Below are 19,120 nucleotides of genomic sequence, written 5' to 3' on the forward strand. Positions count from 1 at the left end.
AGTCACATTAGGATGTTAGGAAACAACACTTAAAAACAAAAACAGGTAAATAAAGGGAAAGATTCAAGCATACATCCTGCACTTTCTGCACAAACTATATCTGAGGGTAACCAAATAGTTAATGATAGAAGTTTTAGGTTAGAAAAATATTCTGCTAATAATTGATGAGGAATGATTGAATTTTATAGGACTACTTTCAAAGCACTAATGCGTTGGTTATCTAGGCAATGACTATCAACTGTTGATAACCAGATAACTAGATATTATATGCCGCCTGATAGAGAATGCAACAGGACTTAAAAGAATTCTTATCAAAAAAAAAAACAAAACAAAAAACAGAACAAAACTTCAACCTGATAAATCCTCTAGATATAACTGCAGTTTACAGGGACTATAGTAGATGTCGAACTGTGTTAACTTGGAGACTCTGCAGGACAAAACCAACCCTGTTCTTTACTAAATAATGAAGTAACAGAGAGATAGAAGAGAACTTATAGATAAAAAGCTATGCAATGGGCATATCAACCAGTTCGAACATTTAGACCTTATTTGGATATCTGATTCAATCGTAAAAACAAAAATAAAAATGTTTGAGTTAATCATGAAACTTTCACAGCAAATGTGTATTTGATAATACATTGAGACTGTAATTCATATGTATCATATTGATATATTTTTTACAGCTATATGCTGAAATGTATATATGGGATTTGCTCAAAATTTTTTGAAGGAGTGGTGATAAAGAGTACAAATGAAATAAAACTAGCCATAAATTGATAATTGTTAAAGGTAAGTGACAGTACATGACAGTGTTGTTCCATATTAGTCTTTCCCTCTTATATATATTTGAAATTTTTCATGATTAAAAACTTATGATGGGAAACCCTCTGAAATATACATTGATCTCATAGAAAATATTAACTTCCATTGTTACAAATATTATACACATTCATTGTTATGAAGATTTGTTGATACCATTGATGATTGAGTGGTATCAACAAATCTTCACAACAATGAATGTGTATCATCAATGAAATAGGGGAATTTTAAATTTGAGATGTTTTTGTGTATCATATTAAGTAAGTTTCCCACTTTATATATATTTCTAAGAAATTTTAATCAGAACCAGGTGGTAGATATAATGAATGCTTTTTGCATAAACAGTTGTATAATTCTTCAAACTTTTATTATTGTGAAATTATTCTATTGAAATTTTCTTTTATTCCTTGAATGAACAAACCCTATTTGGTATTAAAAAAAAGTTTTGCTCTAGATTTACTACTAAATTATGAGTATCTTAATTTGATTTGGACTTTTTGCAAGTATACTATTAAATGAAGTTGATCTGTAATTTTCTTTTCTATATTTGTCATATTTTGATTTCAGATGCTCTGGTTGCATTAAATTAATTTTGAGGATTTTCTTTTTTACTCTATTCTATAGAATGGGTTGAAAAGCTTTAGCATTAATATGAAAGGTTAAGTGAACATATCAATTAAATCATCTGAACTCTCCTTTGTTTTTGGTGGTTTGAAGTAGAACTGAGGCTATCTAGAAAATTTTCTCACTTTTTTCTATGGTGATTCCTTATTTTTTGTTTTGCATCTTATATTTAACTTGTTTTCTTCTAGAAAATCACAATCCAAGCAGATTTTCCAGCACAGTAACATGAAGTTGTGTCGTGTTCTTTCATCACTCTATTAATTTCTCATTTCAATTGATAGTCCTTTTCATTCCAGTTTTAGTTATTTTTGCCCTACTTTTTTTTTTTTCTTTTTTTTAATGAAGTCTGACTCATGGGTCTTTAGCAGCATTAGCTCTTCCTTTTCCTCTCCCTCAATCAGCTTTTTGGTATAACTTATCAGTGTGGTTTTTTGATGTTCTAATTTATTTATATATTTTTCTGTAGTCTTTTGTGTTTTTTAAATAAATTCTAAACATGTATAATCCAAAAAAAAAAAAAAAAGATTTGTTGATACCATATAAGAAATTTGGTCTGACTTGGCTCTATTTCTCCTTTTCATTAGAGATATAAAATGAATGCAAATAAACAAGAAACTCTACATGCAAAAATATAGTTTTTGACCTAGTGCTAATTGGAAGGGGAGTTCATCTGTTTCCGAAAGGTAATTTTTATAAGTGTCTCCTGTGTTTTCCTCATCAAGGATTCAGTGTCTAGAGGGAATCAATATTTCACATTCAGAACATGAACCCTTCTTGAAGAAGAAAATAATTTCATATATATAAGTATATATACACACACATATGTAATTCTGTGTCTATGTGTGAATATACTTTAAAAACATATTTTTATAATTTAGCACTACATTTTATACAGAAAATTTGCCTTTATACTTCACATTTTCCTAGTTTTATCTGTTTATGTCTTTCTTCTTTTATTAATTAGTCCATTCAGTGTTATTTTGATCCAAGCAGACGCTCAGCATTTAGGAACCATCATTTTCATTCAATCTAGGGATACTTTGTCTTTGAAACTTAAGTATAAACATCTGTCAACTTCTATATAATTCTCTTTTTTGTTTGTGACAATAAATCAGACTTGCAAAAAATCATTATTAAAAGTTTCTCTGTTAAAATATGCTTTTTCTGTTTTTATACATTTATATGCATTCTTAAACTTCATCTTATATACTACTTATAAACATATAATTGTTAGATAGGGGTAATTGTATTCAAACATTAGCATAAATGGAAGAGAAAGAAATCTTTCCACACTTCTATTTCATGTGGATTCTTCCAGTGAGTGATGAACCTAACTTTTAAGCCTACAGACTTTAGTTATCCTACCACCTGTACAATGTTTAGGTCAAGTATTGCATCCCTGCCCCTGGGAGTGAGGCATCTCTCCAGAGAGTTAAACCCTCAAGAGAGGGCTTGGGGGATTGGATTCTCTTCCTCTGTTATTTACCAGCCCAGCTCCAGAGACAGAAAGATATTGTGCACAAGCTGAACAGAGATCATACAGAGGTGACTAAAGTTCATGCAAAGGTAAATATAGAGAACATGTTCCAGAGTAAATCTTAATCAAGGGATCTTTAGGGAAGGTTATATTGTGCCCAAACTGACTACCTACATCCCAGGACTATAATCAACCAGTGGTTTCCCTTTGAAACATTGAGTACTTGTATGTATACACGTTCAAAATAACCTCAGCAAAGTGAAGTGTTCATTTAAACTTTCTCATTAAAATACTAAATTTGCACATGTATCTTACTCAAGAGGGAATTTTAGTTGCCTTATGGTAGAAATTATAGATGAGAGACCATTTTTGGTGAACATATTTCTAAAAATATCTTCCTAAACACAAATGTAGTTCATCAATAAATGAATGGAATAAAATTAAGTACCAGGGTGCAGCTGTTATATTCATGTACTATATGTGGAAAAAAAACAAGCAACTATAGCAAATATATATTTAAATCTCAAAGATAATGAGTTAGAAATGATAACTTATGCATACAGAGATCTCCAAAAGTAATCATTTTTTTTTTTAAGATTTTATTTATTTATTTGCGAGAGAGAGAATGAGAGACAGCGTGAGAGGGAGGAGGGTCAGAGGGAGAAGCAGACTCCCTGCCGAGCAGGGAGCCCAATGCGGGACTCAATCCCGGGACTCCAGGATCATGACCTGAGCTGAAGGCAGTCGCTTAACCGACTGAGCCACCCAGGCGCCCCAAAAGTAATCATTATTGAGAAATTCTTAAAAATAGTGTACAAAAAAACTTATAAGAAACATGGAAGATAGTGAAAAGAGATAAATCTGACTAAATACCATTTCTGACATGATAATTTTACAAAAATGTGATAACAATTCTATAGTTTTTAAATATCTTTATATTTCATATAGGTTAATAAGATTTTGCCATATTACAAGAACATTTAGAATATTAGCAATTATTATACTTGATATAGATTATATTTAGCAACAGCAAATCAACAATCTCAGAATCCCTATCTTAAGATAGTCATTATCTGTGGATAAATCAAGCTGTATTTAGCCTAAGATAAGTGCTTTGACTTGAAATTTGTTTTTTATGCAATCATTTCCTCCATCAACACCTAGTTTTATGCTCACAATAGGAATTGAAAAGACTGTTCCTTCTTCAGTCTCTTCTTGGTGATCATTGATAGAGTGATGGAGGGAGTTTCAGAAGTCTGAAAATACCCTTGGCTTCCAGCTCCATTGTTTGTCACTAAATACACTACCATACCCTAATTTATTGGACTTGTTAAATAACCCGTGAGAGGAAAAATAACGCTTCACACAACAACAAGGAAATCTAGGTACAGAGTAAAAGTTTTTGTACAGCAAAGAGAATGAGAGGTCAGCATGATGCCATACACATTCATTTTCAATTCGTACAAGACTTCACTCTTTGCATCTATTTTTAATCAAACAAATAAAGCCTGGGACACAAATTTATGAATATGTACATTTTTTTTAGTCATTCTTACATCTAGCTTGTTATCCATATCTGCAAAGTGACTGGCAAGTGACAAAGCAAGTGAGGCAAGATAAATTCAAACACTTTATTCTTCTTCCTAGAGATCTTTGTAAACAAAATTAGTGTCTATAGAGAAATATAGAACTCTCATGTGCCTAAGTTCAAGAACCTCAGAAATACTCTATAAGGAATTCTGAACTCAGTAAGAAGGAACTGCCAAAAGAAATGCATTTAGAATAGATAAAATGACATTCTCTGAAAATATCCCAAGGCTTTCTGTGAAAACTGGAAAATGCAAACATTTATTTTCATCAACACATCTGATTTGGTGACTCTATAAGATAGATATCCATTGTGAGAACTGGAATGCTGTTTTTGATGCAGATGAATATTTGTTTGTACTCTCTATATTTATATGTCAATTTGTTTCTGTCTTGAAGATATCACTTTATGAAATAGTGGTAATAGTTTTTCTAATAGGGCACATTATCATGGCATATTATTAACTAGTGAGTGCTGGCAACACATGTATTTAACTACCGAGATTTGACCAAAATTTTTATTGATTTTTATATCTTTTATATATAAAATCTGTTATACATTATATTTATATGTGGGTGTGCTTTCTATGAAGCATATAATGTCTAAGATTACCTAGAATTTAGCAACTCAGCTGGTGAAACTAACACCAAAATGTCTAAACTTTGTAGGAAATTTGAAATTCTGCAAACTGCTTCTTTTGAACCTTTGTTATTAACAGTTTATTTATTGAACTTCATCAATTAATTGTGGATTAATTATTATTATTTTAACTTTGCAACATGTTTAGGTAGTAAATGGGAAATAATTTTGCATTTTCCTTTATTTTATGGTTTTATTCATTAACATTCTGGCTGCCACATGATATTCTCACAATTACTAAAAATAAAACTCTTCAGTTTACAGGGCTGCTGTTGTCCACTTTTTTGTGGGTGTTACTTGTTTAATTACTAATTGACCTCTTGTTTTTGTGTATTCAGAACACTCAAAATATTACATTTATTAAATTTTACATGAAAGGATTCCTGTGTATGATAAACTACGTTATATATTAATATGAAACATATTAGCAATAATTTTAATCTATTTGTAAAATCTGAATATATTGAGAATAAATGATAAGTGATTAATTTGCTAAGAAACTGAAAGCTAATTATTATATAAAATTGAATTATGTTCCATAACAAATATCATGTTATCATTAGGCACTTAGAAATTTCCTCAAGCTCATGAAGAGAGAAGATCAAATATATCATAAGATGATTTTTAAAATAATAAGGCTTAAAAAATGAGGCAGCACAACAGTGTGATATGCTATAAATTAAAATGTTAATTAAGTAATAGCCCATTAATTATATACACAACACATACACACATTCTTCTATTGCCTCTACATTGACTAAGGGATGCTGCATGGGCTGTTTATTTTTTGTAATATGTTATACCTGCATCTTCAAGATAAATTAAAATACTATGTAAATAATAATTGTATACACACTCAAAGCCTTGAACTCTCTATGTGCCTTTAAATACTCTCTGTGTGCCTTTGGACTGGTCACTTAATCTTGGTAGACTTCAATTTTCTTATCAGAATATTGAAAAAAATGTTGAAAAATATCTATATCACAAGATTGTCAACAATTAACTGATAGCAAGCATATGAAGTCTTTGATATAGTACATATCAATGCATGTTCATTATGATAATATAATCATAATACTATTAGAGTTGATAAATTATTTTATGTCATTATCTAGACCTCATATTTTCAAAAGCCATTCTGTTCTCTTAATATCAAAATAGTCATAAAAGCTCTTTTCCTGAAAATCTTTCTTAAGCCAATGTCAAAGGTTTCAAATATAATTAGAATGTCATTGTATTCGATGATTGTGAAAACAGTCACACATATGTAGTAAGAACCAAAAGTCAACTATATTGACATAAGTCATTAAGCACTGATTTGCTTTCTGCCACTGATATGCTTGCTGCCCTGTGCCTAGTACTTGTCAAATACTAATTATACCTAGGCATTATGATATCTATGCTGCTGTTCTGTATTTTATTTTCTACTTTACTTCTCCCAGCTCCTCACTATGCACTCAAAAATAAAAATTACAATTTTTAGAAGCAATTTAGCATAATAATAGTTGAGCCTAAAATCCAAATGATGACATAGTTGTGATGTTCTTTAAGTGTAAATAAATTTTCCTGGTTTTCTAGATATTGGAAAAAGACATTTAACACTTTCGAACTTATTCAGAAACTTTGAAATTATGAGTTGTATGAAAACAAACTTAATGAGTCATTTATTAAAAGCTGTCATGCACAAGATTCTAAAAAAGCAATGATGTTGCTCCCATTGCTCTAATTTACTGTGTATGTTAATAAATATAACACATTCCTCCAACCCCAAATTTGGCATAACTATTAGCTTTTTTCCAATTAAATTCTGTTCATAAGAAAATAATGTGTCATCCTTGTTTTTCTTCTCCTTTCTGCAAATAAGAAACAAACAAGCAAGCAAATAAAACAAGACAATGAAACTTACTTGTATCTTAAATTGTGTCTTAATTGACCACACAATTATTCAAAACTTAATTTTTTTTTTTTTTAAAGATTTTATTTATTTATTCATGAGAGACAGAGAGAGAGAGAGAGAAGCAGGCTCCCAAGGAGCAGGGAGCCCGATGCGGGACTCGATCCCAGGACCCCGGGATCATGACCTGAGCCGAAGGCAGACGCCCAACCGTCTGAGCCACCCAGGCGCCCCTCAAAACTTAATTATTTGATTTATTGACTAAAACATTACATTTTGGAAATGGGAAACTAGGCCAGTCGTAGAGCTTTGACTTTGTAGGCATAGATTATTACGAATTGAGAAATGTTGGGTTTATTTTGAAAGAAATCTTAAAGGAATGAGTCACCGAGTAGTTGCCAGACTCAAAGGCTATACTTTCTCTCCAGGGTAAACTTCTTCCTTGAGCACTGCTGGCTATATTTTTAAAAGGTAAAGCATTAGTCTCATAGTATCTCATAATAATATCTGTTACTAGAGATTTTAAACATTAAAAATGGTATGAAAAGGGGCTTAGAGTGTGACAGCATGAGGTACTCCCTGAAACTGCTCTCCAGTAAAACTAGTATTACTTAAAAAAAAAAAAAAAAATGTTTAAAGTCTCAGGATATGGTCACAGGGACACACAGACAATGAAGATACATTTATTCAAGAAAACCTAAAGTACTATAAGAAGGGTGAGAATCTGTGGTATTTATACTGAGATTCACTCCCTCACTTGCTCCTCCATACTCAGCAAGATAAAAGTTGCATTACAGGTGGATGCAACCAAGAATACCGGGTTACCTCTTCCCAGAGCTCCTGGTCAGAGGGATATATCTTCCCAGGAGGGGTAAGACATGAGCATTTTTCATTCTGAACCCAGCCACAGTTGCTGAGGCTGTTATAGGTGAATAGCCCCAAGAGGTGGGGGTTCCCTTTTTCCACTCATGCCCAAACTGTGAGATGGAATTTCTACCTTGGGTACAGTACCACTGAGAATACTGGTATCCTGACCACATTTGCCCAGCTCCTAAGGTATTGATTGCACACTGAGAGAGACAGGTAAGAAGACCTTAGGCTACTGCTCTCCACTCCCCCAATCATACAGCCCTCAGTTCCTAAAATAGCTTTGTAACTCATAGAGAAGCACACCATTGTTCCCATATCCAGCTCCAGAGATGTGGCTCAGAGGTTTTTCCTTGGGTAGGGGGATGTGGAGGAAGAGAGAAGCAAGTCCTAAAAACAATAGCTCTTAATCTCTTCCCAAAGGAATTGAACTTGAAATAAGGCTCAAGCCTAAGAAATGAACAAACAAAAAATAGTGCAAGTTGTGGTGAAAGGGAATTAGGAGATTAATAGGGTCATTGGGCATATAGGCTAAACTGTAAGCTAATTACAGAGAAAGAGAAAGAGACAACTGGGAGGAATTCAACAGGGTCTAAAAAAAAGTTTAATAATTAATTTAAGGAATTATCTCTTCAAAGGAGCCTGAATTTTATTGGTTTTGTCTGTGGATCAATTTATGCCCAGCATATTGTTGAACATTATATAGCAATTAATTAGCAATTACTGGAACATAACAGCTGGATGAGGTCAGAAAGAGAGAGATAGCCAAATACCGACCTGCCAGAACCACTGTCATACCAGTGACTGTAGGAAACCCAAGCTTATTCCCCTATATTAGTCTGCTCAGGCCTGCTGTAACAAAGTACCGCAAACTAAGGGAATTAAACAACAAAAATGTAGTTTTACAGTTCTGGAGGCTAGAAGTCCAAAATCAATGTGTTGGCAATGTTGGTTCTTTCTCAGGACTATAGGAGACACTCTGTTCCATGCCTCTCACTAGTTTCTTGTTGGTTTCTTGGCAATCTTTGATGCTCTTTACCTTGTAGAAGCATCGATCTGATCTCTGCCTTCGTCTTGATGCAGTGTTCTTCCTATGCACATGTCTATGTCCAAATTTCCATTTCTTATAAAGACACTAGTCATAATGGATTGGGGCCAACCCTACTCCAGTACAACCTTATCCTAAATTAGCTAATTAAATCTGCAATAACTTTACTTCCAGATAAAATCACATTCTGAGGTACTGGTGATTAGGACTCCCACATACAAGTTTCGTAGAGAAACAACTCAATCTATAACAGCTTCCATGAGGAGCAACATCAAAGGCTTAAAATTTTGTAGGGGGAGGAGTAGGCTCCATTAAAATAACCCAGCCATTTACTAAGTAACAACAAATGAATACAAATAATAAGTTCAAGAGGGAGAGTACCCAGAGTTGCTACAATATATTATGTAATATTTCCACATTATAACAACAAAAATAAAACACTAAAAAAAAAAAAACCCACAAAAACAAAAAAACAGGTGAAAATGAACCGGATTTAACAGAAAAAGACTCCTAATTACCATTGTAGATATGTTCAAAGAATAAAAGGAAATCACGATTAAAAAAGTAAAGGGAGATGTGATGACAATGTGTCTTCAAGTAGAAAATATCAATAAAGAGAAAGAAATTATAGAAAACAACTTAAATGGAAATTATGGGGTAGAAAGTATAATAATTAAAGTGAAAAATTTGCTAGACGGGCACAATAGTAAATTTGAACTGCCAGAATGTTGGGGTTAATGTAGAGCATGAAACCAGTCATAATACCTGGCTTGCTAAAATGTAACTCGGAGGCCACTGGGGGCGATGGGAGGGTTTCGGAGAAGGGCCAGGCCCTTGGAATGCTGAGGCCGTGTGACCACTCTGCCGTTGGAATGCCGTGGGGAGTTACCTTCCCCAAAGCTCTCTTAGCCCAAACAGCCACCTAGTGATCTAAGAGATATAGGCATTGTCCCTTAGGCTATGTTTAGTAGAACATGCAGATTAGCATATCGTATCTTTCCCGTAAAGATAATTTCCCAGTTTCAGTAAGACCCCTTGTCACACGTCATGTGCTTGAGACACCGTGATAAGGATTTGTGATTATCCTGAAGGACCAATAAAAGTGTGAGCAAAGAAGAGCAAAGGGTCTTCGTCTCTGAACGTTGGCCGCCTTGTTGTCTTCTCTCTTTCACGGAAAAGTTTGGAGTAATCATTCATCCATCGGTACAGGGATTGCTGGCCACTCCCAGCAGCAGAAGAAATAATTGGCAGATTTGAAGATAGAGTGATAGAGGCTATGCAATCTGAAGAAGAGAGAGAAAAAAAGAATGAAGAAAAATGAAGAGAACCTCTGAGAAATATGGGCATTATTAAGCATGCCAATGTAGGAAAAATGGGAGTACTCGGAGGAGAAAAGAGAAATAAGCAGAAAAAAATATTCAAAGACTTAATGGCTGAAAGTTCCCAAATTTATTGAAATAAATTGAAGTTCAATAAAATCCAAGTAGGATAAATGCAAAGAGATCCACAAATACATCAGAGTTAAAAGAAAAAAATGCTAAAATTCAAAACAAGGAGCAAATCTTGAAAGCAACAACAGAAAGGCAACTCATCACTTACAAGAGAACTCCAATAACTATCAGCTGTGTTCTCATCAGAAACAATGGAGGTCTGAGGGCAATGCAATAACATACCATATTCAAAATTCTCATAAAAACAATCAACCAAGAATCCTATTTACAGCAAAGCTATCTTTCAAAACTGAAGGTAAAGTAAAACATTACCAGATGATCAAAAATTGAGCAAATTTGTTGCTAGGAGATCCACCTTACATGAAATACTAAAGGAAGTTCTTCAGGCTAAAAACAAGTTAGTACAGACAGTAATTTAAATCCACACACAAAAAACAAAGAACACCAGTAAAGATAATTATGTAATTATTAAAAAATATATATAAATGCATGTTTCTTCTCCTGTCTTCTCTTAATTGATTGAAGAACCGATTACATAAAACTACATATATATTAGTTGGACCTATAACATATAGACATATATTTGCCAAAAACAGCACAAAGGAGACAGGTGAGAGCAAATCTGTATTGGGTTAAGGAAATGACTCCAGATGGTATGCAAATCCATAAGAACAAATAAAGAGAAACAGAAATGGTAAATCAAAAGGTTAATATAACAAAAGCTATAAAAATGTACTTGCTCTCTTTTCTCCTCTAAGCTTCTTTAAAAGATACCAAATTATATAATGTAATAATTTTAACTGTATTATTGGACTTGTGACATTTACAGATGTGATATGTAGAACAAGAATATCACAGGAAGGAAGGAAAGGGGATAGAAGAGTAACATTTCTATGTTTAACTGAAATCAAATAGTATAAATCTGAAGCTAATATCGATAGTGTAGTATATATGGTAAGCCCTAGAGGAACCACTAAAAAAGTAAGTAAAAATATGCAGTGAAAAAAATCATTAAAGAAATGTAAATGCAACATTCAGAAATATTCACTTATGTCAATAGAAAATAGTGAAGAAGGATTAGAGGAACAAAAAGGCACAAGACGTGGAAAATAACCAGTAAAATGGCAGCCACAAATCCAACTGTAGTAGCAATAATGTTAAATTAAACATTCTGAGATTAACATTAAATTAAAAATGTTAGGGGCGCCTGGGTGGCTCAGTCATTAAGCGTCTGCCTTCAGCTCAGGTCATGATCCCAGGGTCCTGGGATCAAGCCCCGCATCGGGCTCCCTGCTCGGCGGGAAGCCTGCTTCTCCCTCTCCCACTCCCCCTGCTTGTGTTCCCTCTCTCGCTGTGTCTCTCTCTGTCAAATAAATAAATAAAATCTTTAAAAAAAAAATTAAAAATGTTAGATTAAACCATCCAGTCAAAAGGCAAGAACTGCAAGACTTGATAAAAAAAATCCAACTATTTGCTCAAGATCCAGCTATTTAAATTAAGAAATAACACAAAATATGTTCTCCAACCAAAATGGAATGAAACTAGAAATCAATCACAGGAAGAAATTTAAGATATTTGAAAATATGTGCAAATTAAGCCAACACATTCCACAATAACCAACAGATCAAAGAAAAATAGGAAATAGGAAAATAGGAAATCAGAAAAGTACTTTGAAATAAATGGAAATGAGATACAATATAACAAAACTCATGAGATGCAGATAAAACAGAGCTTAGAGTGAAATTTTAAGCTGTAAATGGCCTAGACTAAGAAAGAAGAAAGGTATCAAATAAGTAACCTAAACTTCTACCTTAAAACAAAGAAGTACAAGCAAGCGGCAGGAAGGGAATAAAGATTAGAGCAGAAATTAATGAAATAGAGAGTAGAAAAACAATGGAGAAGATCAGTAAAAGTAAAAGCTGATTCTCTTAAAATATCAACAGAACAGAGAAAACTTTAGTTTGATTGACCAGAGAGACAAAGAGAAATAAAAGAAGGGATATTACTACTGACCTTAGAGAAATAAAATGTCTTATAAAGGAATTCTATGAAAAACTGTATGTCAATTAAATGGATAGCTTAGATGAACTTAAAACAAATTTTTAGAAAGACACAAATTACCAAACTGATTTAAGAAGAAATAGATAATCTAATTAAATTATATCAAATGGAGGCACTTAATTAATAATCAAAACACAACCCACAAAGAACCCCCAGGTCTAGATAGCTGTACCACTGAATTTTCCCAAACATTTTAAAATAGAAATAACACCAAATATTCACATACTCTTCTATAGAAGAGTAGGGAACACTTCCCAACTCATTCCAGGAGTCTATTACCCTGATACCCAAATCAGATAAAGACATCATGAGAAAAGAAAACTATAGACCACTATTTCCTTAAAAATATGGGCACAAAAATCCTCAACAAAGGGGCGCCTGAGTGGCTCAGTCAGTTAAGCGGCTGCCTTCAGCTCGGGTCATGATCCCAGGGTCCTGGGATCGAGCCCCGCATCGGGCTCCCTGCTCGGCGGAGAGCCTGCTTCTCCTTCTCCCTCTGTCTGCTGCTCTGCCTACTTGTGCTCTCTATCTGTTAAATAAATAAATAAATAAATCTAAAAAAAAAAAAAAAAAAAAAAAAAATCCTCAACAAAATATTAACAAACTGAATCCAGCAACCAAGTGGGATTTATCCCAGGTACATAAGGTCAGCTTAACATCAAACATCAGTTAATGTAATATATCAATTAAATTTTTAAAATAAAACAAGATTATTTCAATAGAGAAAAAGGGATGCCTGGGTGGCTCAGTCCAAAAGCACTGGGACTCCTGATTTCAGCTCAGGTCATGATCTCAGGGTCCTGAGATGGTGCGCTGAGTTATCTCCATGCTGGGTCTGGAGCCTGCTCAAGAGTCTCTCTCTGCCCCTCCATCCCTGCTCGCACTCTCTCTTAAAAAAAGAGAGAGAGAAAGAGAGAGAGAGGAGCATTGGCCAAATCCAACACACTTTCATAATAAAATACCGAATAAACTAGAAACTGAAGGGAACCTCTTCAACCTGATAAAAGGCATCAATGAAAAACCCATGGCTAGCATTATATTTAATGCTGAAAGATTGGATACTTTCCCCAGAAAATCATAAAAAAGACAAGAATGTCCATTTTCACCACTTCTGTTTAACTTCATACTAGCTTCTAGCTAGTAAAATTAATCAAGGGAAAAAAAAAAAAAAACCTTACATATTGGTGTAAAACTACCTTCACAGATGAATGATATTTTTTTATTATTTATTTATTTATTTATTCATTTGAGAGAGAGAGTGAGATAGCGAGAGAAAGCACGAATGGAGTGGGTGAGAGGGCAAGGGAGAAGCAAACTCCCAGCTGAGCACGGAGCCTGCTGTGGGGCTAGATCCCAGGACTCCAAGATCATGACCTGAGCTGAAGGCAGACACTTAACTGACTGAGCCACCCCCATGCTCCTAGATGATATGATTTTTATATAGAAAATCCCAAGTAGTCCACCAAGAAACCCACTAGGACTAATAGATGAGTTCAGTAAGTTTGCAGGACACAAGATCCACACACAAAATTCAATTCAATGAACAACCAAAAATTAAGGAAAACAATTCCATTCACAATAGCATCAGAAAGAATAAAACATTTAAAAATAAATAGAACGGGGGGTGCCTGGGTGGCTCAGTTGGTTAAGCGACTGCCTTCGGCTCAGGTCATGATCCTGGAGTCCCTGGATCGAGTCCCGCATCGGGCTCCCTGCTCGGCAGGGAGTCTGCTTCTCCCTCTGACCCCCCTCCCTCTCATGCTGTCTCTCATATAAATAAATAAAATCTTTAAAAAAAAATAAATAGAACAAAATTTATACTCTAAAGGCTACAAAGAATTATTCAAGAAACTAAGGAAAATCTAAATAAATGGGGGGAAACATCTGACGCTAATAGATCAAAAGATTTAATATTGTTAAGATGGCAACAATCCCCAAATTGATCTGTGGATTCAACCCAATCCTCATCAGAATGCCAGATGGCTTATTTGTAGATTTAACAAGTAGATTCTAAAATTTATATGGAATTGCAGTGATTAAAGTAACAACAACAACAAAAATATAAAAAGAACAAAGTAGGAATATTCCCACTTCCTGATTCCAAAACGTAATACAAACCAACAGAAATCAAGTGTTGGCGATGTCATAAAGATAGATATATAGATCAAAGGAATAGTACTGATAGGGCAGAAATAAAACCAGGTGTCTATGGTCAACTGATTTTGTAAGAATTTCAAGACCAATCGATGGGGAAGGAGTAACCTTTCAAGTGGTGCTAAGACAAGTAGATACCCACATGCAAAAACATGAAGTTGAATTCTTACCTCATACAAAAATTAACTGAAGATGATTCTATGACCTAGATATAATAGCTAAATATACAAAACTCTTAGAGGAAGACAGAGGGGAGATTCTTTATGACCTCAGATTTGACAGTGGATTCTTAGATGAACAAGCAAAGAAAAAAATAGATAAGTTGGATTTCATCATTTTTTAAAAAGCTTTTGTACTTCTACAGACACTAACAAGGAAGTAAAAGACAACCCACAGAATGAGAGAAAATATTTTTATAAATTTATATCTGATAAGGGAATTTTATCTAGGAAATATTAAGAAATTTTACAACTCAATAATAGAAAGTCAAACTCATAGAAATGAAACAAACTCATAAAAAAAGAACAAATACTTCTGGTAGACATTTCCCCCCAAAATATATACCAAATCCAATGAACTCATGAAAAGATCTTGACATTAGGCAACAGAGAAATGCATATCAAAACCATAATAGTATAACACTTCCCACCCACTAAGATGGTATAGACACAGAAGTGAAAACTTATGTCCACAGGAAAAAATTGTACATGAATGTTTAGAGCAGCATTATTCATAATAGTCAGAAGCTGGAAACAATCTAAAATATCCATTAACTGATGAATAAACAAAAAGTGGTTTATCAGCCATAATATTCAGCCATAAAAAATAATGTAATGATACATTCTATAACACAGATGAACCTTAAAAATATTATGCCAACTGAAAGAAGCCAGTCTCAAAAGAATGCCTATTTTATGATTCCATTTATATGAAATCTCCATAATATGCACATCTATAAAGATATAACCATATTAGTGGTTGCTTAGGTTTGGGGGGGATAAAACAATAGTATTAAAAGGGTGGGATTTATTTTTGAGGTGATGAAAATGTTCAGTAGCTCTGGTCATGGTTCCACATATGTGTGAAAATACTAAAAATACATTGAAATGTGTTCTACTTTAAATGGGTTAGCCCGGGCACATATTGCAATGAGCACAGGGTGTTATACGCAAATCATGAATCATGGAACACTACATCAAAAACTAATGAAGTACTGTATGGTGACTAACATAACATAATAAAAACAAAAAAATAAATGGGTGAATTTCAAAAAAAAAAATAAATGGGTGAATTCCATGGTATTAAGTTATATCTCAATATAACTGTTTTTAGAAAACAAAAACTGTATAAACTTTTTGTTAGATTCATTTATAGGCCCATAACCGTATTTATATTTATATTTATTTCCACTATACTTTCATTATTTTTCTTATGATACCCTGTTCATACTTTCTGTCCCCAACATTTCTACTCTGTCAAGCGTAATTTCTCCATAAATTTCTTCTTCTTCAACAAATGCCTGGCACTAATATCATTTCATATTTGTTAGGAAAGTAGTCGGGAAGGGAACTTACATCTTCAAATATCCAACACAGCAATACCAGCTTGGATTCTAGTGACATCTTTGCCATTTACCATTTATTGACTTTGGTATGTCATTTATCCTTTCAAAAACTCAGGTTGCTATCTATAAAATTAATCCAAATTTTTATCTTCATGGTTTTATTTTGGAGATGAATGAGACCATGCATATTTAAGACAGTACCTTGGCCCTGGTATATAATAAACACTTGGTAACTCTCTACCCACGTTATCCTTTCAATACCGATCCTGTTGCAGCCATCTTTATATATAGATCTGATTAGGTAGATGGAGATCGATAGAAGGGATAATCCTGTCTTGATAACTTCCTTCTTTTGTTGTGTGTGTGTGTGTGTGTGTATGTGTTTTGCAGAATTAGATTAAATGACTTGTTTAATTTTAACTTTTTACTATTAATCTGTTGCTAACATTAGTGCCATAATGATTAGTCATTAATTTTAACTTTTCTGAATATCAAACTCTGAGCCGCTAAATACATTTGAAGATAAAAAATAGAAAATGTGGTTGCCTAGGGCTGGGGTGGGGGAAGGGGAGTTATTTATCAATAGGCATAAAGTTTCAATTAAGCAAGTTGAATAAGCTCCTGAGAACTGTACAATATTGTATCTATAGCCAACGATAATGTACATCTAAAAACTTGAGAGTTTATTTTATGTTGTCTTAACCACAAAAAAAATCATTTCTTAAAAATAAGTTAAGGCCCCATGTTAATTTTTCTTATTATATACTTATCACCTAAAGCTTAAGCATTATTTTTCAGATATTAGATTTGTTTCTGTTATGAGAAAAATGCCTCCTTAATCTTTGAAGTTACTGGAGATTGATAGTCAAGTGATTTGTTTTCCTTATGGAAAATGAATGCATGTATATTTGCTGTGGATTTCCTTGATGGCATTGCAGTTTACAAAATCTCAGTAATTTGTAGGCATTGATGAATAAATCAGTCTGAATTAAAGAGAGAAAACACCAATTATTTCTAAGCCTAGTTGACCTGCTGTAGTGAATAGACGTGGGTCTGGAGTCCTTAATTATATCATATTTTACAGGTTAACTATATTTTTGATCCTGTAGTAACTTGCTATTAATTTACTTAGCAAGCTTTTATTTCTTCTTAGATCATAAAAAGGTGAACTTCATTCTAGTTCAGGTTAAATAATGGCAAATTCTGAATTTCTAGAGTTTACATTATTAGTGCTCAAACAGATATAATCCATATTGTTCACTTTTGTTTGGCTAGCATTGGATCGGGGTTCCTTAGTTTCACATTTTAACACATACATCTATAAACTGTCTCAGCACAGTAGGAGGGCAATTTTGTTTTATTATATCCCTCTTGACTTCTTGTCTTAGATGCTTCTCTTCCTCTCAATAAATATTAGTTGATGGTAATTCCACTGTTAAAGACCTCTCAAATGGCAACATTCTTTATCCTGTAATATTAATGGGGCACATCAGAACTATGACACATAACTCAGACTTTTTATTTCAGCAATTTTCTATTCTATTTACTTTAACTGGCACCCCTAGAGTTACAGTGCTTTATTGGCTTAGTTTAAATGTGCAATTGTTACTTATGGGTTAAGCAGGTAGGCTGATTGCATTAATAAAAATTGATAAGTAGGCAGGTATCCTTCCTAATTTATTTCCATGGCAACAGACAAGCAACCATGCCTTGTTTCTCAGGAGCAGAATGCTAATAATCAAATGTGCCTTACCCAGATGAATATATAACCCAGTTTACTAATATAAATGTCTCGACATTGTGTATATTATTGAAGAGAAATACACATTAATTCTGCATCTAAGTTACATGATGGATATGCTCAGGAGAATGAAAAAAATAAAGTTCCTCTGAAACATCAAAATTGTTCATTAAAGTAATGTATTTTAAATAGTGTATACAGTGAACAATTTAATTCTCTGACACTTGCATTGTTTATTTCAGGAGGTCTTGATATTACAGAAAAAACATACCAATGCATAGTTATTTTGACATCTCAGAAAATAATGGGTCCTGCACAAGAGTTCAATTAAACAATAATCCCTGGGAAAAATGGTCATTACTAGCAGGTAATGATTGGTTTGTTAGTTAATGGCCCAAGGCAAAGCTGAGGGCCGTTAAGACTCTAACAAACGAGTTGTGAATTGTAGCAATGGCTTGTGAATTGCAGCAGTGAGGGATTTTAAAGGATTTTTTCCCTGGTTATAAACCACCATTAATGGTTTATGATAGCAATAATGTGCTTTTTAAGACTGATTATAACATAGGACAGTCTCTGAAACAACTGATATTTCTAGTAAACTGACAATTGATTTTCTTCTGATATTTCCAGATACCATAAATTTGCAGGTGTGATTTTTTTTTTTTTTTTTTGCTTTAGAACATAGGCATCTATATTATACACATACATTGTTCATTTGTTCAAAATATATGTAATGTTGGCCAAGCTACAAATAGCATTCCCCTATTGCAGTTTTCTTGGTGAAAAATATTGTGTGAATTTCTATTAGTGATAATTATGTATTTTCTTTAGGTTACGTGGCTGGCAAGTTTTGACCTGTGATATTAGTTTATCTTGAAATGAGATCACCCACAGAGTTTTTGCTTAAAAGGCTTTAAGACTATGGAATGGGCTCTTGAATCCCCACACCCCCACAGCTCCCACAGAGGGAAAATGCCACTGGCTTTTCTGGCCCACAACCATGTCTTCATGTGTTCACGAGTAATTTAACAGAATAAATGTGCTATAATCAGAACTTCTTTACCTAACATCAGCGATATCTTATCACTTCCCTATTTTAATCCACAGGAAATTAGACTTCATTAGTCTGGGTACTTGCCTCACAAAACTACTTGTAATGAAACTATAATAGCTTCTGGGATGCAGGAAGGCTT

The sequence above is a fragment of the Mirounga leonina genome, unplaced genomic scaffold (genome assembly GCF_011800145.1).
Source record: "Mirounga leonina isolate KUSES-001 unplaced genomic scaffold, KU_Mleo_1.0 Mir_53, whole genome shotgun sequence".
NCBI lineage: Eukaryota > Metazoa > Chordata > Mammalia > Carnivora > Phocidae > Mirounga > Mirounga leonina.